Here is a 23,111-nt window from a genome sequence, read left to right on the forward strand (position 1 = left end):
TCCACCGTCTTTGGAACCTCTGACCGCTTTAGGCTCTTCTGTTACTAAACACATCCCTTTGCTCTTAAGCCAGATTCAAATCTGAGATGTTTCAGCTGACAGGAGGAGCTATTAAGTATGGGAAGGTTGGTTTGAGCCTGAATTATGTCAGCTGTGCTGGTGCTCCTTGATCTGCAGCAGTTTTCTAGAGATGTGGTGCTAACGCAGAAGGCTGGAAAGTCCTTAACCGCAAGCTGAATACCGCGAGCGGAGAATATTCCAAGGTGCTCGTTATTTGCCATCTGTTTTGGAATAGAAGATGGAGGGAGTATTTCAGCTTGGCAGCACAGTAATCAGATATATGTAATACTTTCAAGGGAAAAAGTCCATTTTTAAGAGACTTTTATTTTTAAAGCCTTCCAACAGCAATGAACTTTTAAAAGATATGGTACACATTAAGAAGTGTCCATAATAAACATCTAATATACATAAATTTTGTGTGGATTTGAACTCATCGTCTGGGACGGTATTATAACTTGTAGGCATAAAAGCTACTGCAGAGTGTTGCTGGAATAACCACTGAATGCATCTGCTAGTACTAATTATGTACTACTGGTAAACTACATATTCTTTGTTTAAACAAACATTTTTAATCCCATCACCATATTCCTCATTTTGCAGGTGAATGGGAGTGCAGAATGCATAAAGGTCAGTTTCTTAATGGTATTTCAGGCATTTTAAATGCATGTAGATGTCCTTAGACTAGATGTATGTCTGTATTTTTGTAAGTAAAACCTCAAAACCTGTCAAAGGCAAGAACAACATCTGGACATGATAACTTAATAGTGAAGTCCTGGTTTAGCAGTTGTAATCATTAATCTGTTCCCTCTCAAGCCTTCTGTTCAGCTACATTTAAAATGAAAATTGGTGGTTCTTTTTCCAAGCTGAGTCTCTTCCTCTCTCTTGTTTTTCTTTCCAGTGTGTGTTATTTACACCAGTGAGTAAGTGTATAGTTTGACGTTCTGTGAAAAAAAAAAAATATAACAAACTATAGCCTGTACTTGGAAAAAGAGAATATCACTAAGATCAGCACTTTGAGCCGTGTGTGATCAGGTCAGTTTTGCTTTCCATACATAGCAAGAAACTTAAATTCATCGTGGGCTCAATCTGTCTGTAGATCCAGTTTTCTCTCTGAAAAGCCAAACAGAGGTAACAGTCTTACAGTGGCTTTGTCTGCAGAATGGGACATCTATTTTCTTATTCTTCTGAAAATTTGGCATCCTGCTGTCTGAAATGCCTGCTCTGGTGTCCAAAGTCTTCCTCTCCTGATGCTTCATGTGATGGTGTCTCCATTCAGGGCACTTTGCAAATCACAGGCCAAACATTAACTGCCACATTAACTGGGGCCCATGGCTTGCTTAATTGTGCAGTTCTGTCTGTGCTACAAGTCAGTACTGAGTGCCTTAAGGGAAGATGTGAGGAGCATCACAGTGTTCCTGCAGTCCCTTTTCCTGCCACCAAGACTTCAGCCACAAGCAGAGATTGATGTTCCCACAAGCAGAGATTGATGTTCAGTACGAAATTGCAAGTTTGTTGGTGCTTCCAAAAATAATTTCATTAATTTGGGAAGCTGTGGATATTCCTGCCTAGTGTTTGACTCACTAACTTTGCTAATACAATGTTGTTTTAAGGGAGTTCCATGGGCTTGTTTGTTGTCAGCGTAACAAAGCAAAAAATTAAAATAATATTCCTCATGCCATACAAAAAATGAGTGACAAAAACAAGCTTAGCATTGGATATGTCACATTCTGAAGAAACAAGTCTGAATAGCCATAAATTAATATGCACATCCTTGGGCAAGGACAGATGTAGCACAAAGCACTCTGTTTTATTTGCTTTAAAAAAAAAAAAAGGTCTGCGTCTTGACCTTAAACTAATGGATTATTTTCTCATTCAGTATATTTCCCATTTTCAGGTTAATGGGTGGAAAAGAAAATTCTGAATAAACATTCACTTTGCAGACAGTTGGTTTTCTTTGCTTCAGATTTCAAAACTAGTGCCCTCTCCCTGAAGGAATGAAATGGTAAATAATAGAGTTCTCTGATTTAGGTAGCACACCCTTTGCCTCTCAAGCTCTTATATATTCTAGAATGTGGACTAGAAATCCCTTCCTGGGTTTCATTACAGCCTCGTGCCCTGGTCTGTAGAATCAGAAGTTTTAGTAAAGTGAATGCTAGCCCAGTCTTTCACTGGAAGGAGCCTGTATCTGAGTGGTGAAAATACAAGGCAGAACAAAGGGATCTGAGAGTAATTTTTTACATTTATATTACCAGTTATTTTTATATTACCAGTTATTTTTATATTACCATCAACTGTTTGGTAAACCTTATCCTTAAAGTCACTTGTAGTGGTGAGAAGTTGAGTACATGTGAACCAACCTGCTGTGAAGAATTGGACAGTGGAAATAAATTTCCAAGGCCTGTTTGAAATAATAGCTCTCCTAAAAACTGTGATGATCCTTTTTGCTTTTGAGCAAACGATCTCTAGTGTTCAGTCCATGCTCCCAGCAGGTTGTATAATCCTGGTGTGATTTCCTATATCACAACCCAGCACCTGGGGAATCCTTCCTCAGTGAGAACCAAACTGTTCACAATTGATTGTAGTGATTTCTCTTTACTACTTCCCAACAGCTCTTAGAAAAAGAACAATTCTGCATGCTGAGACGATCCTTTGGTCTTCTGGATCCAGTTCACCTATTTTTAGAGTAGATCAGAACTAGGGAGAGAAATGAACAGAGAAATCAAGTTGTATTTTTCTCAGCTGTTTCATCATTTGCTTTTCCCTCGGGGGACAGCCAGTATTTTTGTAAAAAATTGATTGGGTGGAAAATGGTTCATAATGCTTTATCATGTGTTTGTTGTGGTTTAGGAAACCGATGTTAAAAGCTTTCCTGCCTGCACAAAAGCATATGGCAAGAAGATAATTTCAAAACAGCTGACTTCAGTTAGAATATCATAGGTGGGAGTTTATTAGTAGTATTTTTGCTACTGCAGCTTCTCCCTGCCTCTTACTTGGCTTTTGTATTTGCTTCCTCTTCTGTTGTAAGTGTGAGGCTTTGTTGCTGTTCTTTCAGCCTCCTGGCATCCTTGCTCTTCAGTGATTGTTGAGCTGGCCTATTACCATATTTGTAACCAAGCTGTCTTTTGAGCTCTTCCAATTTACAGAATAACTCTGTGATGCTTTCTGCATATTTTAATTGTGAAAAGCGTTTAGCTTGATTTACTGAGGAAAAGCCATCCCTTTATACACATCTGTCCTTAGTTTCCCTCAACTTTCAGAACCTGTTGGCTCGTTTCAGTCACATTTGGGTAGGGATGACAGGAAGGCATCCCAAAGAGTGAGGTTCTTATGGATTTGATAAAAAATAAATAACCAAGTAAAAAGGAGAGATGGTGTAGCAGCATTTGAGCTGAAGCATCCCTAGCTGAAGCTTTCTTATACCCCGAATGGTCCATGCCCCAAGAAGTGTTACCCAGTACCCCATTCATGCTTTTCTCCTGAGACTGGGCCTTTAACCCCCGCTGGTTACAGTCCTAAATCCAGCTATAGGATGGTCACCTGGATTTTCTTTATTCAAGCCATGTGTCAATAAGCAGAACACCACAACACTGATTCATCATCAGTGAGGCCTGACTAGCAGGTAGAACCTGAGGTGCAGCAAACAGAGCTTCCCTTTTTCCAGGGTCTCCTGTAATGTTTTATAAGGCTGGGTGGACTGTAGCCCTGCTGTAGGAAATGTCCAGGTGAACTTGCATCTTACAAACCAAAGCCAGCCAGGCACATGCTCAAGCTTCCTAGGAAGTCAAATGCTGTTCATTTCCCTGAACTTCTTGCTCTAAGTTACCGGAAAACGTTTCAAAATGTGACCAGCTTGGATCAGGAGAGATGCCATGCTTTTGTGGTGACTGAAGCCTTGGCAGAGAGGACAGGAACAATAGGACAGTTCTCTTTGGGAATTACTTATATTGTGCTCACAAGTGGACCATGTTGTGCTGGTGTTGTGTAAGGCAATCCTAAGGAAATCAGGTGGGAGTACAAACTTTCCTTTTGCCGTATAAACAGAGTGTGTTGCATAACTGAACTCGTCTTTCTGCTCTTAGGGATGTTTTTTTCCATTTCAGTTATGTGTCTATATCGTCACACATAGCAGCCCACCCTGCACTAGCTGTTTTTTCCAGGACCTGTCCCTCCTGGGCATCCATCCCTTCGCTCCATCACATGCTGTGACTCACCACAGGATGTCCTGGCATTGCAATGAGCCTCAGCCACCAGCAGCACCAAGCAAAGCTACCCGTGGCAGGCCCCAGCTGGCTGCTGCTCCCTGTGTTGTTAATCTCACCTCTCCTGGGGGCTGAATTGCTCAATCTAGCCCAAGTATTTGACGCTGGATTCTTTTGTCAGATGCCTTTGCCGGGACAGTGTGATAAGTAATGAATGGACAGGCTGTCAGGAGCAGGCTTTGCCAGATGACACACAATGGGGCTCTGCTGACCCAAAAACTTGACTTCAGGAGCTGTGAGCCCTACCTTCCCCTGAAAGGGCTTCCTTTCTGAAAAGAGGTTATGGTTTGTGTGTGTGCCACAATTAATGTCACACAGTCAGCTGAGCCATGCCATTTTGGATGCCGTACTTTGGCCATTTTCCAGCAGGTATCTTCCTTATCACACAGGAATCACCTGCCAAGAGGAATGCTCTGTCATACAAGAGAAATTTAGGATCAGCAGTCATTTGCTTACCTGTTCCAGGTTTTGTATCTGTCAGTTGCAAGCAGTTGTCACCAGTGCATTTCATGCCCTTTCTTCAGCGCACCTCAGCTTAGCTAAAGGATAACAGCATTTCTGATTTTACATTTGCATAGCAAATTCACTTTAGTGGCAGTCTTCACTTAATAGTTTTGCTTGATCTTTTTCTCTCTAGCTTACATAAGCAAACAGAGTGAACTGGGGAGAAAAAAAACATTAATTGATGCTTAACTTCATTATGGACAGAGTATTTATAGTCAGGTTTTGAAAGTTTTTATTACATGAGCTCTTCTGCGTCAAAAAGAAAACGCATCCACACATACGCATTCTCACAGCCACACTCCTAACTTCCCAACATGTTTATATTTTCAGTTCCAATTTGTAACACTTCATCTGTTCCTGAGCAGTGCACATTCTTTATGCTCAAGATCCAAGCAAACAAAATTCTTTCAAACATCTTTCTGAATCAGAGAAGAAATGACAGTGAAAAAAAGCAAAACAATTAAATTCTCCTCCATTTATATGAAAATTTTACTGAGGCTTGTTTTGTTACATAGTGTTATAGTGAAAACAGATGATATTTGAAACTTGGCTTTGAAGCAGGCCTCCCTTCAGCCTCCACAGGCAACCAGACATTCCCCTTCTGCACATCACTTCCAACAGCTCTTTCGTGCAAAACATTTCCCTGCTTATCCTCCAGACAAATTACAATTGCTGGTCTTAAGTCATCTGTGTACTAAGAAAAAACGACGTGTTGTCAACCCCAGACCCCACTCGTCTTTCTAGATCCTTTTTTTCATAAAGAATGAAATGAAAAGAAGAGGGAATTACTCATTGCACTTCTTTCTTTTCCTTTAAGATGCTGGGGTGGCTGCAGTGGGATCAGCTGCATGGTGGACAGCGCAGAGAGCAGCAAACACAATCAGCCTGTGCACCTCGTCTGATGCCCAGGCTCAGGGACCAGAGCTTCAGCAGAGCAAACCCTGCATTTACCTCCCCTCATCTGTGTTCCTTGTAAAATGACTATGATCTGTTCAGCAAAATGTTTAGCTTGTTTTGATAGCTGGACTAAATTGTAAACAAATGGTAACCGCAGGTTATTCACGGCAGAATAATTTTGCTTTTTTTGGTTTTATGACAGCATTTACACAGTATTTTTTGCAACCTTAGTGACCTACATGAGGTATTTTTGTCCACAAGGACTACTCTTTTTCTTTTAAAACAAAGAATTAACAAAATAGATTATGGCAGGTTTGGTTTTTAACAATAGCAGCTGATAATTTAATGGAAACCACTCCCAGTAAACTTCTTTGGTGTTTTCAGAGATCAGAAAATCTCTTGCTGCTGTCCCAAGGGTCTTTAACAATACTCAGTTGAATTAGGCCAGGGAGTGATGGCAATACACATTACTATTCTCCATAATTCCTGCCATCACAAACCATTTTCTGGCTTCTCCTCACCTTGCTCTGAAGTGGTTTTTCCTCTGTTTTTTTAATCAAGATTTGGGAAGAAGGGGGAACATTGTGATGAAACCTTCTGTAAAATGACTGACACCATCACACTGCAGTTACAGCTTTGGTCTATTTGCCTTAAGGCACAAGCCAAGAATAGATGGTTCTAGATCAGGAAAGAAGAAATGGGGAAGAAACCACTTAAAAGCTTTTGTCCTCCATTCAACATTCCCAGAAGAAATCGCACATATGTTAGGTCAGCCTTACAAAAATTGTTCTTTAGCAACCACAAGTAAAAGGAAAAAAAACAAGACCCAAAGCACTAGGATGTTCAATATCTGAATTATTTCATGATAGTTTTGGGAAAGCAGTAGCAGAATAATTTTGTGGTTTGGTTGTTGTTTTCAAGACAAGACAGCTTTGTAAAGTAGCATGAGAGGAACAGAAGCCGCTTGGTTAGGATTTGTAAATGTAAAACATCCTAGGGCAGCTGTCCCTTTCCTCTTCTCCTGGATTATTATTCTCAAGAAGACACCTGTAATTATCTTTGTAAATTGTCTGTGCTGCATGTGAAACAAGGAAGGAAGAAACGGAGGAAAAAAAACAAACAACAACAAAAATCACAAAAAAAAATGTTGAACAAGACCCAATAAAGTCAGTATTTTTGAAAATGTTTGATTTTCAAGGAGGAACATCTCAAGTTTTTGGTCCTCTAATGTGTGAGGAGGGGAAAGTTACAGCTGCTTTAATCACCATCAGGTCCATTTTAACTCCCAAGACGACTTACTTAAAAATTGAATTTATAGTTGACTGCAAATATGAGAGACACCAGTGCTACTATTTCTCAGTGTTTCTCTATGGGTTTTGTGTCTTATATGTAGAAGCTTTTTCAGTAAAAGACAAAGAATACATCATGGGCAAATGCTTCCTTTTCCCCATAGTTAAATGAGTCATTGAGATTAAACAAAGGCTAAAGTCCAGGGGTCTGATTTAAGAGTCTCTTTCATTTCTAATACCCAGTCTTACAGGCTGTCACATTTTTCATTCCTTCTAAACCCTTTCAGCGTGACATTGATTTGCATAAACAGTCCCATGGCAATAGCAGGAATAATATTTAGGTCTCTAAACCAGAGCTTTTATCCATACTTCCTAAAAGTATCTCAGCTCTGAGCAGAGCTGGTCAAGATGCCACTTGCAGTTCCTGCCAGCTCTTACACTGTGGTGGTGAACCTCAGCTGGTTGCAGCATCTTGACTCAATTTTCAATTATTTTTTCTTTCACAGGAATGGCTGGAGCCCCTGGAGAGGAAAGACTGACCTTTTGCTTCCTCCAGCTCCTTCTTGATGCCTCACTGACTTGCCTCTGACTTGCCTAGTCCCCTCTTTCTATGCTTCTCCTCATCCCCTCCTTCCATTTCCTGCAAAAGGTCAGAAAAGTATTTTAAAAAATTTCAGACTCACTTAAAGCAGTCTTTTAGACCTGCCACGTTCTATTCATTGGGATGAAATATTCCAGACCAGGTGCCCTGCTTGGGACGATTTGTTTCTGAAACTTCTGATTCAAAATTCTTTCTTGAGAAAGTTAGGGGGAAAAAATAATTTTTTCCCTGTATTTTTTAAATACTAATTTTTGAAAGTTTCAGTGTTCTCACATTTAGATCAGAGGGAAAGCCTTTGCCAGGCAGCACCAAGGGCAGGTTCTGCTCCCCTGAGGGAGGGCAAGGCAGGGACTGAGGCTGGTGGCAAGGCATGCTTGTCATGCCAGGGAGCTGAGCTAGAAAATCAGACCAGAGGCTTTTCTTAAAGAATTTCAAGACTGGTAGCTGGCCTCCTCAATTGTATCTCTCCTCCCAGAGGGGTCCAGCCCCACCAGAACTTTACAAGCTTCAGTAAAATCCTGGTAAGCTCCACTTTTCCCTTTGTGCAGTGAGGAGGGTGCCCCTGGTAGCCCCCAGCTTGGTGCCACAGCAGCAAGAGGGAGAGGGGGACAGGACCTGTGCAGCAGCCCACAGCAGGCATTTCCCTGTCCATCTCTTTCTGCTGAGCTCCTCTCAGCTTAAAAGAATCAAAATGCCATGTCCAAGAATCATGGAAGTAATGGCTGCCCTGCACAACCCAGGAAAGATAAAAGAATTGGAGATTCCCTATGGGAATATAGAGCATAACTGCAAAATCAAAGCACAAATGGCACTGCAGTTGCAGAGGAATCTCAGATTATACTGTTGCACAGGTGGCTTTAAAATTGACAATTTCCAGCTTGCATTTTTAGGGGAAAAAGCGCATAATGGTCTCAAAGCCAAGTTTTGGCTTGAAACTGTAATACGTATATGCAGCAGAGACTGAGAGAAAAGGGTTGACTCACTCTTCTTGTGTGAGGAGGGATAGTGTGGAAAAGACACCAAATAGCACCTAATAAAAAATAGGCAGTGATGCATATAAGCTAAATGTTGGGAAGAGGTCTGGTAAAACTTTATTTTCTGGCACCAGTAGTACACCCTAAAAGCCTGTCTGAATTTTGGAGGGGTTTCTTGACAGAAAACTGAAAAGTCCAATTGTAATAAAAGGAAATATTTTTGTGACAGAGCAGTAAAAAGGTGCAACATCTGATGCCCTGATAAATATACCCAGTTACCACAGGCACCTACAATGCATCCTCTAAACACATTTTTTTGGCTGGTGAAGTGGAAAAATGGGCAAATTTAGGATTAAAGAAAAATCTATTCCACTTTGAATGTCTGGAGGGTGCCTGAACAGTATAAATTGTGTATCTTGGCCATGTCCAAATATATAGGCAGGCATTTGAGGCAATGTGTTAGAACTGCATTTCCTTAGAGGCAAAACTCAGTTGCAGCCATCAGTAAACTTGTACTTTTCCATCTGACATGGTTAGTAACTTGGATTCCTGATGAGGAAAAAAAGATAGTAGCAAATAATTAAACACAGAAATGGTGACATATGCCCTATATGGTAGGAAGTTTTCTCTAATTGGTTAGGTGGAACCATGGAGATGTGAGAAATTAGTGTTTCCCTTTTAACAAAACACACAAACAAACAAACAAGAGGTCTACCAAAACTCAACATGATTCTGCATCATTTGTCTGAGCACTATGGGGGCAATAGCTTGAGTTCCACAACTGTGAAGATGTTAATTTATGTTTGTGCAGCTATTTTGTGCTGAGTGAATTTCAAAGATTTGATGGAAAAATTTAATGGAAAGCTCTGGGGAAAAAAACCCGCTTTTTAACCAGTTTTCTGGGTTTGAAAGACTTAAAGCTACTTGCAAGGAGGTGGAATTGATATGTATGAAACTTTAAAACAGTTTTTTTGTCATATTCTCTTTAGAATATTTTTGTCACATTCCCTTTAGAAAATCATTATGGTCAGTCAGAAATATTTGTGTAAAACTGTTAATATCACTTTAATGAAGAGATTATGTATTTTATTCTCTTTATGATATACTGTGAGTTGGTTTGGCTTTCTTTTTTATCCCAATCCTGTCTTAAATTCAAAAATAGGAGCAGAGACACTCATATTTGTTCTACATATGTAGCTTTTTAGAATAATTCACACTTAATCCAGAAGCATCTTATTACCAAAGAGGAACTGAATGATGAAGAGAGCCCATATTTTGTCTCATATTTAAAAATGCATGTAGGAAATATCATAAAATCACAGAGTGGTTTGTGCTGCAAGGAGCCTTTAAGATCACCCCGTTCCACTGGTCCTGCTGTGGGCAGAGATACCTCTCACCAGACCAGGTTGCTGAGAGCCCCAACCTGGCCTCGAACTCTGCCAGAAATGGAAGTGCTGTGCCATTCATGTAATGTGATTTTCCCTATTTTAGAAGCTGCCAGTCTTTCTAGTCTTTATTAACACCATCAGCCTAAGATCTGCAATATCTGCTGATTAACTTCCCCAGCACCCTTACAGTAAAAAAAAAAAAAGGCTTGTACTTGCAAAAGGATGGCTTGGATTGCACACAGAAGGCATTTCTGATTGACAAAGTTCTGCTGATTATCGTGTTCATTCCTTTTCTCACCTACATAGAAGATGGTTTGCCACATGGAGAGAAAGGCTAGAGGAAAAAGTGGAGCCCTGTGTGTGGCAGGTATGAACTTTTTCATCTTTTCCATCACTTGCTCTGGCCATATGCCCATCATGGCAAGAGAGAAGGAGAGAGAGCAACCCAGACCAGCAGGATAAAAGTTCTTTGAGGTCCCCAGTAGGTAAGGGTGGAGGAGGAAGTGTGATCTCCAGCTGACCAAACCTTTGTCCTACACCAGCACGTGTGGACGTGTGGCCAAAGGGTGACTGCTCCAAAAATGTTCTTGGTATCACCTGTTTTAAATAGCGAGGATAATAATGCCTGAGCTGTTGCATAAGTGCAGATATGCTGCCTAAATAGAAATTACCACGTCTGGCAGCTTCAATATAGTTAGGTGAGTATATGACAAAATATGAAATTCTAGATGTCATGTGAGGCAGGGGCTTTCCTGCTGTCAGATCATTATAGGAACTCTGAGAAGTTATAATACTAAATTTTCATTTTTGTTTTCCTTAAATGTCCTAACTGGGCAGCATTCAGTTCCAAAAGTGTCTGGTTTTGGTACAAATGACTCATAAATAAAAACTTACTGTAGAAGCTTTAAAGCTGGCATGTAGTTTTCCACAAAGCAAAATCATAAGGAACTTACTCTCAAAGTGGTGCTACAAATACACAGGGTGACTGGGGGAGTGGGGTGGAAGATAGACAACCACCTCTGTGCAGAAAACTGAATTTAAAAGGTTGGGGGTTCTTTTTTTTTTTCTCCTTGATTCTATGTTGCTTCTTTTAGAAGTCAGTCTGTCCAAAAGTATTCAAAAATTCACATTCAATCCAAACTAATTCAAATTTTAAATACTTGCATTCCTTTGTTACTGTTTGAATCAGAGATACAAATGCTGGATCAAGGACACGTGTGCTGAGAGGTGCCAGCAGAAATGTGGCGGACAAGTCAGTAAGGAAACTTTAGTGATAGGGAATCAGATTTTGCTGCTTTATGACAATAACTAGAGACTGGAAACAAGCCTTTGAATAATTTCAGATTTTCCACATTTCAGACTTTTCCAGCCAGTTTATGGTTCCTGTACTTTAGCCTTCTGCTAAAAATAACAATAATTACCTCCCACTGATTTTAATCCACCCAAAGGCAGGAGAAGTTGGAGTCTCCTGCAAGCAGGCTGCAGGGAATTGCCAGATTTTGAGCTGCCATTTGGTCTAACTTGCAGACAGCAGAGCTGTACCTGAGATTTATAGAGCAGTTGTGCTACTTTACTAAGCTAAGTGTTGTCAGGAAGACACTGGAAACAGCAACAAGGAGCAAGAATGGGAGCTGAGAGGGGAATTAATGCCAAGTCTTGCACTGTAACAGCCTCCCATGCCAAGACTACCATAGTGATGAACTGAAGTGAGGATGCAGGCAGCAGTGAGGAAGACTGGCTTTTTTTTCATGGTGCCCAAGAGTGGCTCTTCTTAGGAGTTTTTTCCTTCTGTGCTCAGCTTTCCCAAGTGGCATGAATCTTTCTGACAGCTGGGAGCCCACAGGTGTCTGTCCCAGCCACAGTTTTATGAGATTCCACTGGAGACAGCCACACATATCCACGTATCCATCCATCCATCCATCCATCCATCCATCCATCCATCCATCCATCCATCCATCCATCCATCCATCTCACAGCAGGCTGCTCTCTGCTCTGCTGCTGCCACTGGCCATTCAAGTTTTCTGCTTCTTCAAAACCGCAGCTGAAACCTTGTTTGGGTGAGCTAAGATAAAGTCAATGTAGCGTGGTTCCATCCTTCCTGCCACTGCCAGCCTGGCCAGCCATGGAAACACCTGTCCTGCTCCATGTGTCAGCAAGCCTGTGGAAAACAAGCCCGTTGACCTCTAACTTCAAAGAGACTCAGGAAGCAAATTCTCTTTCCAGTTAAATGGAGTGAATCACTCAAATTCTCATTTCTCAACTCTTGTATTTGCTGATCTGTCAGCATATTAACACTTCGGAAATACACTCTGTAGATTTTCACCCATTTTTTGAAAGAAATTACATACACAGTGCAAAAAAACCCTGTTTTCTCTAGGTAAAGCATTACTCACCTATGAAAAACCTGTCTTATTTCTATAAGTTTCCTGCATGCAATTTGCAGTAGTCAATTAGGCAGCAAGGACAAAAGAATGTGATCCCTGAACTGCATGCTGTAGATCAAACTCAGTGAAATACCTAACTGACTGCAGAAAAAAATTTGCTCTTATGAAAATAATTGAGAGAAAAAAATATTCCAAGTCAGTAATAATTTAAAAAAATTAAAGCAACGAATTATTGCCAAACTGCAGATTTTGTCAGGAACCTGGACTATCAGTGGTTCTGAGGATTGCTGCGATGACTGCTGGCTCACAAACTCTCCTTGGGGATCACTTTTCCAAATCACAACTGAAATTATGACAACTTTTAAGTTCAATTTGGTTTCTATATAGCAGAAATGTGATATCACTGTGCAATTATTCACATGTTGTTTGGTTGATTTGGTTTTGTTGGGGTTTTTTTATCTCTAAGGAAATCTGACATTCTCTGTTTTTCGCTGGTGAATGAGAGCAGTGTCTGCAGCTAAGACTAGGTATGGATTTACTTGGATATGGAAATACTGATGGGCTTGACTTGCCTTTGAAACCTGAAGAATGCTAAGTCAGCATTGTGACAGCTGTGCCTCTGCTCACGTTTTGAACAAACTTTGTTTTGGATTCCTGGGCTTGACTGATTCTTAGCTTTGTATTTATTTTGCACTTTGAAGTTCATGTTACCAGATAGGTGTTCCTGCCTCTTTTTTCTCCATTTTGTTATAAATAAACAAATCTCAGCATCATACAAAGTTCACGGAGTTTATAGTTAGATTTTCTTAATTTGGTTGGCCTGTCTCCAGAAAAATTCTTGGGTTTAGGTGTATTCTCTCAGAATTAATGGGCTTTTCTGCCCAGATTGATGCCACTTGTTCCTCAAAAAGCCCAAAGTGATTCCTGTAAGGACATCTTTCCTTTTTCATCTCATGAGGTGTAGCCTTGTGTCATCACCCCAAAAAATCCTCCCTCATTCCCAGGGAAGACTTTCCTTGGCTTTATTAAAAAACCTTATGCAGTACTTCTCTATTCTAGGGAAATAAAATGCTGGTGGCTGACAGTGCAGATTTTCATAAGAAAAGTTTGTCACCTACGTTATTTTGCTTCTTTGTGACAAGAACAGAAGGTTTGGCACTGAATATCATTGCAACATAACAACATGAAACATAACAACCAGTGAGAATTTTTTCTCTGCTACTTCCACCCTTGTGCAAGAAGACTGCAAGATCTCTTTTGTGAAGGAGAGACAGTTACTCTGTTCTCAGGGGATACCTGTGCCTCATGACTGTTCTGAGACTGCAAGAGAGCTTAGGTGCTGGGTAAAGGAGAAAGGCAGCTCTACTTTTCAGGATTCCCCCTAAAAAAAGGCAAGATTTGAAGCCCACCAGCTTAGCAGCCTTCCAAGGCTTCTTCCACAAGAATATTGAACACTTGCTGCCCCAAATAGCTTCAGAAGACAGGAACTTGGCAGTTTTCATCCCGGCACATAAAGGAATTTTCCCAATCTAATATAATCACAGTATTGGTCTATGGAGTTTGGGTATGCCATCAAAGCTGATATACACTGGATTTTGGCTCTATTCTCTAGTTTTTTGCCTCCATAGAGTATAATTTTAAACACAGAACTGATTAATTTTTTTTTTGAGGGAGAAAACAACCATTTGGAGATTTCATTTCATGAAGCCAAGACAAGCTTCTACTAATTACTTTACATCTGATGGAGCAGTATCAGTCACAAAAAAGGATAGCTTTGAAATTTTCCATCCAGGAGTCCTTACTGTTGAATCTGGATACATGGTCCAGCCCATATTTAGATAGTTCTGATAGGTACCTATGAGGTAAGATATGTTTTTTGACACTGCTCCAACCGCCAAGTCAAATAAGGAGTCACATGTGCAGGCTGGACTGACAAAGAGAGCTGTCCCAGACTTACACATCTGCAGCCTTCAGAATGCTAAACCCTTGGCCTGCCAGCTTTGCTGGGTATTTCACACTGTTACCATGAAGGTATCAGCAGGCTCTTTAGGGAAGCCTGTAGTTTTTGGCAGAGTGTAAATGAACACAAAACATTTTTAGGCTTTGGCTCTGGGTCTTCTTGCACATGAATACTTGTCAATGGTCTTGCTGTACACGGAGCACCATTTCTGGATAAGAGGTTGGATACAATGATAAATGAATTGCCAGTTGTAATTTGCTAATTAACTCAGTGTGTCAGGGTGAATAGCTCAGGGACGTGGTGCCAACCAAGCTGATCTCTGTGATACCCTCACTGTTATGTCATTGTATGGTACAGGTAGTTTATTCTTTCCAGGAGAAGCTCATGTTTATTTGTGTTTCACAGCCAAGTACAGAACTCATGGCCAGTCATTCAAACACATGTAGGGGCAATGATAAACCCATATAGATTTGTACAACTGGAGCCAAATTTTCATTGATGCATTCAACTGCTTGACAGGTGATGACGAACAGGAAACAGAAATTGCACAGCCCAGCCCCATCAGAAACAACTGTGCACTGAGAACTCCAGTCCTCAGCAGATAAAAGTGGTGTTGGTGACCACTGGTTACCTGCCTTACAAGTGGCTGTCAACCCAAACCAGTAAGCAACAGGGCTTTTTCTGCAAATGTCCCTGGAAGGCATTGAGCAGATGAGCATGACAGGAACAGAATGTGATTTAAATTCAAGCAGCATGGGAAGATCCCACAAGATTTTGATGTTGTTGAGTGAGTCCTCTTGTAAACAACCTTCTTAACATGGTAGATGCCATGTAACATGGTTAGAAGTTTTTGTTTTCCTCCTTAGGCCAAATTTCCTCCCGCATGACCCCCAACGTCTACTCCTTCCCCTCCAATGAACATGAAAAAGGCAACTGCTCAGTCTGGTTCTCCATCTCTCATAATTGCACCATTATCACGCATAAGGAACCCATTAATGTGGAAGGGGTTTTGAAACCAAAGCCTCTCTTTTCAGAACCCTGATCTAGGAATGCTTTAAGGGTATATGCCAGCTCAAGAATCAGATACATTTTGGTTCTGGGAATCAAACCACAGCCTCTGAAAAACAATGGAATTCAGGAATTCATGTCTTGTTCCAGAAAGTTAAGCAACAACCTCCGTTTTTTGCTAAAAGAAGACTAATAAGTCTTGATGTAACATCAGAGGGGCTAATTCAGAACTAATAACAATACCTAATTTTTGAACAATTCATCCTTTACACAAACAGTTTCTCACTTCATAATTTTCTTTCTTAGGGCCTTCTTTTGGAATATCTTACAGACAGATGTCCTACTTAGCAGGACACCCCTCATATTCTTCCAATTTCCAGCTACTTTTAAGTATTTACTGATTGAGAACATTTCACCCAAAGAATCCTCTCTTTCTGTGTGGGATGCCAGATTTCAGCTGCACTATGACCTGCAGAAAGACACACTGTCCTGGGGACACCTGGGCAGTAGGATGATGGGCTTAGCCATCCCTGCCCTATTTGAAACAGCACTGTCCCTTTGTAGAAGTAGATGTGAAGAAATAATGAGCTGTGTACAAGGCAGTGTGTCATGGGCAGAGTTGAAAGGCAAAGGAGAAGCAGTTTTTACTGCACCAGCAGAAGAATTACCATGAATGATATGTAGAATGAAAAGCAGCAGCAAACAGGACATGATCTCAAGGGAATAGACACTTCCATTTATATTTCAAGTTTAAGAGGATCTATTATAAAAACAGTTGCTCCCATCACTGTAAATACAGATGGAAGAAATTCCCAGCTACTTTGACTTTTATAAGCAGCCAGGAAGTACCAGAAGCCTAAATCATTTCAGTTTGTTCTAAATCTTCCATTGCAGCCCTAATAAGCACTCACAGCTAAGGGAGTGGGGAAAAAGATGACACCAACTGGAATTCTTTAAAAATAAGCAGGTATAAAAACAAAGGTTAAAAAAAAAACAGTGAGGAAAAAGGTGACAAATAAGACTAGGTTTCTGAAAGGAACTTGCATTGGAATTCATGTCCTGTTTGCAATCTCTGCTGTGAACTATCTGGTGTGGCTGTAGGCAGCCCAAACAAAGCCAGCTCTGTGTGCCTCTTCACACTCAGCATTGCAAAGCAGAACACCAGCAGTAAACGAAGTTGTTTTAGGAACAATACCTTAATTACTAGTGAATCAGCTGGCCTTTGTCCAAATTTGTGCAAATCTAAGATCAGTAAGGTGGTTAAAAAAATATTTTACAATCCTAGGAAGTTAAAGGCACTGAAGTGGCCATAAATAAATGTTAAAGAGTAAAACTAGATGTTGAAAAACAGACTCCTCAGATATGTTGGACAAGAGCCTATAAAAGCCTCCAAAAGAATTTTCTTCAAAACACTATGAAAATTAACAGGAAACGCTCTATAGGAGATTTCATAATCATTATAAAGATGTCGTTTGGCACTTTCTGAATAATGCGTTCTCTTGTTTAAAGAAAATGATGCTAAAAATTTACAACAACCCAAAAATAAATTATAAGGGAAGCAACAAACATACACTAGGGAGTGGGTTCAGATTAGCAATATTTTCTGTCAAGCAGTGGTTTAGCAGTAGACCAACAGAACAGTCTCCTGTGTGGAATATTTCATAGATGAGCATTAAATCCATAAGCTTGGTTGGGTGAAGTATCACTGCACATTTGATTGATCCTAATGCAGGCCAGTATAAACACTGGTAAGAAGAGCTGTCTTCACCCTTTTCTGCTGGAATCTCTGTCCTCCTGATCATCAACAGATGTTTTAAAGCTTCATTACATATTATTTTGTGGGTGATCATTGAGCTTGAGGCTCTTCCAGTTGCATCAGCATAGTCCTCTTCCCTTTATGTCTCCCCAGACCAGTACTTGTCCATTAGACTGGCCAGAGGTTTGTAGATCTGCATCTGTTGTATTTCCAATTTCACTGGCTTTCTTTTTTTTTTCTTTTTTTTTCTTTTTTTTTTTTTTTTTTTTTTTTTTTCCTTTTTTTTTTTTTTTATCTCAGCGACAAGCACAGGGCTCCTCACTTAGGTTTCTGTCTTCCCATGCTTCTTTGAGACGTATTTCAGCCATCACTTAGCTGCTGGGAATGGAGAACCCATCTCAATCAAGCAAACCCTCCTTGCACCCACGGTGACACCCTATTCAGAGTCTTCTACATGACACTGGGGACAAAAGCAGATAACCACAATCATCTTGTGTAGCTCAGCCCTCACTGTTTCATTACAGAGACTCTGTTCCTCTTCTAGGCTGTGATTTTGCTGGCAAAAATCTCCCCTGTGTTCCCTGTGGGACTGCCAGACAATCTGGTGTCTTCCCACCAGAAGCTTTGCAAGGGGAACTTTGCAAGCAAGAACAACCTCCTGTTATTCCAAATTCTACACTGAAAATCCACAGAAAGGGGATCTCTTCTTGCTGCAATCTGTGAGCAGTAACCTCTTCTTCAGGCCTGGGACTGTGGTTTCAATAAAACTTGACTCCCAAAAAACCTATCAAAGTATTGATCCTTAGTGTCCAGAAAATGGCAGAAAAGTGCTTCCTGATTCCTCTTTGTAATTTGATGGCATTTAATGTAATTCTCTACGGGGTAATAAAGGGGTCTCTCTGTGTTTCTTTATGCTCACTGAGGCCAACAATAAGTGTCATGTTCTTTTCCACAGACTTTGAGGCAAAATCCTGCCTTTTCCTTCCCCTCTTTTCTTATACAGGGACTCCTCTCTTTCTTACCCTTTCTCTCAGCTTCCAATCTTTTGACCTGTTTCTGAGTCTATGTGCCTTGAGAGTAACTGACAAAACTGCCCCAAACACACGGGAACTGCTGCTTCTGCAACACGGTTACACAATCCAGATGAAGACCCATCTCCAGCTGCCCTTGAAGGAAAAGAATCACTAATTCCCATTTTGCCTTGCTGCCTAACTGCTACTGTGATTTATGGGATAGTTTCAGTAACCCATCCATGGTATTGCGAGGATTTTGGTTTCTGAGACTTCTGGTTTTTCCTAAACCTCTTTTCCAAAAGAGTTACGCGCAAAGGCAGAGTTTCTGCTCTTCCTAGAAATCCATGAGAGACTTATCTGTCCCCAGTCCTGAATTTAACTGGGTGGTTTGAGGGTAGACCCCCTTTGATCCTTCAACCCTACTCAAGAAGACTCAGTCATCTGCTGAATTGCAGTTGTACTCCAGAAATCGTTTTTTGTTTGTCTGTTTGTGCATTTTACCATGGTGAATTTTTATCTGACAGTGCAATGAACAGTTTCCAATCCTGTCTTTCTTTAGTTTCCTCTCACTCCTCTTTAGTCTTAACATTGTTAAATATTTTTGCAACCAGAAGGTATTTTTGGAGTGAATATACTGCCATGACTCTCTGTTTTCAATGGCAAGGCTCAGTTCTGGCTGCCACGAGCAGACACAAGATGCCATGTAAAACTGCAAGTTGATTTTTAAAAAACATGATTATATAATGTTGTACCATTCCTTTTGGTTGAAATTCCAGGAAAGTAGCGATCAGGATTTTGTATTGCCTACCCTAAACAGTAAGCATGTTTTAAATTCAGTTCAAGACTAAAGAACTATGCTAATACAATAATAGCCTTCAAATTTTAAAGCTGTTTGGCAAGGAGGGGCACTGAAAAAATGTCAGCTTCACCCTTTGACAGCACTGGCAATCACCCTTTAAATTCTGCTATAATACGATAATTACCCCAAATATTTGGTTTAAACACTTTTAAGCTAACCAGCCATGCCAGCTGTAGGCAGGATCTCAGTTGAGAGTTGATTTTGGTCTGCAGTCAGGTCAGAGAGCACCCATGACTTACTACCTGCATATGTTCAAATTCCCCAGACATCAGATTGAGACCACAAAATGGAGGAAAGTAAGGCTAATTTGTTGACTGTCATGAAGAAAGATGATTTCTGGAACAGAATCACAGAAACCACATCCTAATACTAACATACTGGGAGAGCTGTTTGCCAACACAATTTGTGTGAATTGAGTATTAGGTAACACAGAAGGACAGAGGACAAAGGGAGAAATAAGAAATGGCGCCATCTCTGTGCCCCCAAAACCCAGAGGAAGCCAAGCCATTGGAAAGCTTCCACAATCCTGAGAAAACAAGTGCTTGCTAAAGCTTGGATCCTGCTTCCTCAGTTGCTTCTAAGACTCTTACAGCTAGTTGGGGATGTCTCAGATCTTGTCACAGTGCCATCTTCACACAGTTGCACTGAATTCCAAATTAAATGTCATTGGAGACTTAATCAGAGCTATACCCTGTTGTACTTGTGATATTGGTTCTGAGGAGCTCAGGTCTAAATACTTCACTTTGAACTCTCAATTTGTGTTTCTTCAGTAAAAAAAACAAGCTGGGTTTAAGGAGCAGAGGCAGAACAAGCAGTCTTAGAGCTTGATGTCTCCTTCAAACTGCTTACAGGGAGATAACTTGTTTTCCAGATCCATCCCTGAGACTATCCTGCTGACACCAGAATCTCTCCAGGAAACATCCCCAGCCTCTGTGAACAACATATGCACTTGCTCAGCAGAGGAAGAAATACTAACATTTAAAGTCAGTAGAAGTCTTGTAATTTGATTTTAGTTGGTTAAAGTCAAGATCGCTTTTCCTTCAAGTGAAGGTTCTTATCTCCTTTTGAATTTGTATTGTCAAAGGCTAAATAGATCTAAAAGGCTAATAGATAATAAAAGAGGGATATTTCATCTGTTGGAATTTCTGAACATTACATTTTTGCCCAAAGAGCAAGACCTATGTCAAAATCCTTTCCAAGTAGTAGACAAGATTTTATGTGTAATGTTGAAATTTCAAATGAGTGCAGAGTTCTACTTATAATTTTTTAAATGGAAAAACCCCCACAAATTATTTTATTATCAAAAAATCCTCTTGAATGATTCAAACCAGAAGAAAAACCTCCCTGCAAACCATCTAATATGTTTCAGCCTCCTGATGCAGTGTGAGAGGAAGGAAAGACACCTCTTTGCATGGAGATCCATCAGCTGTTAATATCTCCAGTAGAAGCAGAGCTACAGAGAATGTTTCCTGCAGGTCTCATCTTGGAATTCTAAATGTTCATCAGAGAAATCTTCTTGAAATGTACCCATAATGAGTTTTATGAGTGTGTGTTGGGAGAGTGCTCATGGAGCAAGAAAGTTCTACCGTGTTAAAGATGTCTATCAATAAGGAATCACTCATACTTTGTCAGAGCACTTTCTATATTTATTAAAAAAAAAAAATCCACATAACATTTGGTGGGAGTTTCTAGAGAAACGTCCATGCTGCTCAGAAGGGTTTGTTTAAGACTGTGAATGCTAAACTTGTATCATTCCAGGTAAGATAATGTTTGAAAGCCTGCATTACTGCTACACTTCATAGAAGACAATGCTAAGTGTTTTGTTAGGCAAGGAAATAACTGGAGAAAAGACATTTTACATTTAAAAGTGCATTTTTAAATAGATACAGCAGCTACTTTTGAATTTTTTTTACAACCAAGAATGTCAATTTTTCTGGGGGCAGACTGGCTGCAATTTTGAAATTGTTCTGTCTATATTGTTGTCTCATAAAAACAAGGTCTATATTGTTTTCTAAAGCCTGACTGACAGAATTCTACTGAAGCAACTGAGTGAAATGTACCTTCTTTGTGATAGGGTAGGAAAAACTTCCCAGGAGAACTGGTGTAGTAATGAGAGCTGGATGTCAGTGTGTGCCAGTGATGACTGCAGCAAGTGGCTCCTTTGACTTAGACAAATTAATTCGAAATTGAAGTTGCTATGAGACTACACATGGCAGTAGCAAAACATATTTACTTAGATGGAGGCAGGAAGGGATGGCAAAGAAACTTAAGTCTGACTTGTTTTCCACAAAGGCACAATACAAAACTCATTTAACTGGGCCTCCAGACAGCTATTAAAATCAGCTGAAGCTACCTACAAAACTACTGCACTTGCTTGCCTGAACGTGGGAAATAAACCCAAATCATGTGGGCTGCTAGTGCCATCTATTGTGTATGGGGAAAAATACAGATACCACATGTAGGACTTGCCTATTTTCTCCTTAAGGTGGGAGAAATGCTCTGTCTGAATTAAATTACCAATCCAAGATATAGCCAAAGCTCATGAAATCACTGTGATTGTTTATTAAATACAGCATGTGTGTTTATTTCTGTGTATTCCAACCACTGCCAGGTCTCATCATGCCAGTACTGCTTGTGTCTGCTGGTGTGACAATATGGGCACTGGCGCTCACAAAAATGCAGTGAAAGACAGACCCAGCTCTGACAGTTTTTAGTCAAAGCTACAGAGAATTTATTCATTGAAGCCTATTGCTACTTGCCCACATTTCTCCCAAATAAATGGACATTAACTCATCTTCCAAGGAAAAAAACATTATCCCTTCTTAAAATGCATGCACCATGCTGCCTTTCACTGTTTCTTGGAGGAGAGCAGCTCTTCCAGCCTCTTCCAGAGACAATATTTCCAATGGACATTTCAAACCACTGGGAACCAACCTGACACCCTCTGCAGTCTTCAAACAGATGCTCTAAAGCCCGAAGGCTTGTGAAAATGTGGTCAATATTGAGACTAGGACTGTATTTACAAAGGAGTTTAAAACACCAAGCTCTTGAACCTCTTTGCAAAATTCATGCTGGAATGTCCAAAATTCTCTGAAGTATTGCCATAATCCCTCTAATCTGCTTGGAGGTTTTGCTACCGGTATTAAGAGCAAGAAATAAATTCCTTGCCATCAAGATTATTGCACTACTGCCAAACATATGTTGCTGTCACAGGTAAGGCAGTATGCAAACTGAGAAGAAATTAGAGTTTAGTTTGCCTTATGAGAAAAGCCAGTGATAAGGTCATCACTAGTTTAGTGCACATTGGAATGCAAAGCAGAGCAAATAACAGTGTCCTGAAACAAAGAGGGGTTTTAGGTATTTTGAGTTGGTAGAGTTTCATCCTTACACCGTCTGGAACTGTGACAGAGACCTCAACAGTGGTATTTCATCTGCAGATCAAGCTGCACAACCTAGAAAAATCAGCTTTTGCACTTTTGGAAGCAGTGGAATGATTTAGCATAACCACTAAAAATAACAGCAAGCATCATGTGATTTACTGGAGTTTATGCAAAAGGAATTTCTCAATCACTCCTGATGGGCTGACAAACAGAGAACATCATGCAGAGTAGATGATGAAAATATTTCATAGCTTCCAACAAAAAAAAAAAAAAAAAAAACTTATTTCTTGTTCCTAAGAAATATGAAAATATAGAAAAAAGGACCTGTAGCAAAGCAACAGAAATGTGCTGTGACATGATCTGTGCTAACCTCTAGAGATCACTTGCCTGTAAAAATTAAAGTGCAGTATTTAACAAGAGTCAGCCACAGCTAAATTATACCTTGCTAGAATATTATTTTGGCGATTGCTTGCAACTTGTCAACTCACATTTCAGCTGAAAAAAATAGTTAAGCTGTTGACTGAAAATCTGCTTAGAACCAGAGAATAATCAAAGTGTTTTCAACAGTTGTTCACTGCATAAATAAAAAAATAATAATCCATTGCCTCTATCTGCATGTCAATGCAAGTTGAGGTCTTAGGCCTAACAGATTTAATAAAAGGTGCACTATTGCTGCATTCTTTTGGTCATGAATATAACTCATATTCAAATGTATCACAATAAAGCTCAGGAAAATGGGAATGATTTAATTCAGTACTTGAATTTACCTCTTGACTCCA

This window comes from Camarhynchus parvulus, chromosome 1A (assembly GCF_901933205.1).
Source record: "Camarhynchus parvulus chromosome 1A, STF_HiC, whole genome shotgun sequence".
Lineage (NCBI taxonomy): Eukaryota > Metazoa > Chordata > Aves > Passeriformes > Thraupidae > Camarhynchus > Camarhynchus parvulus.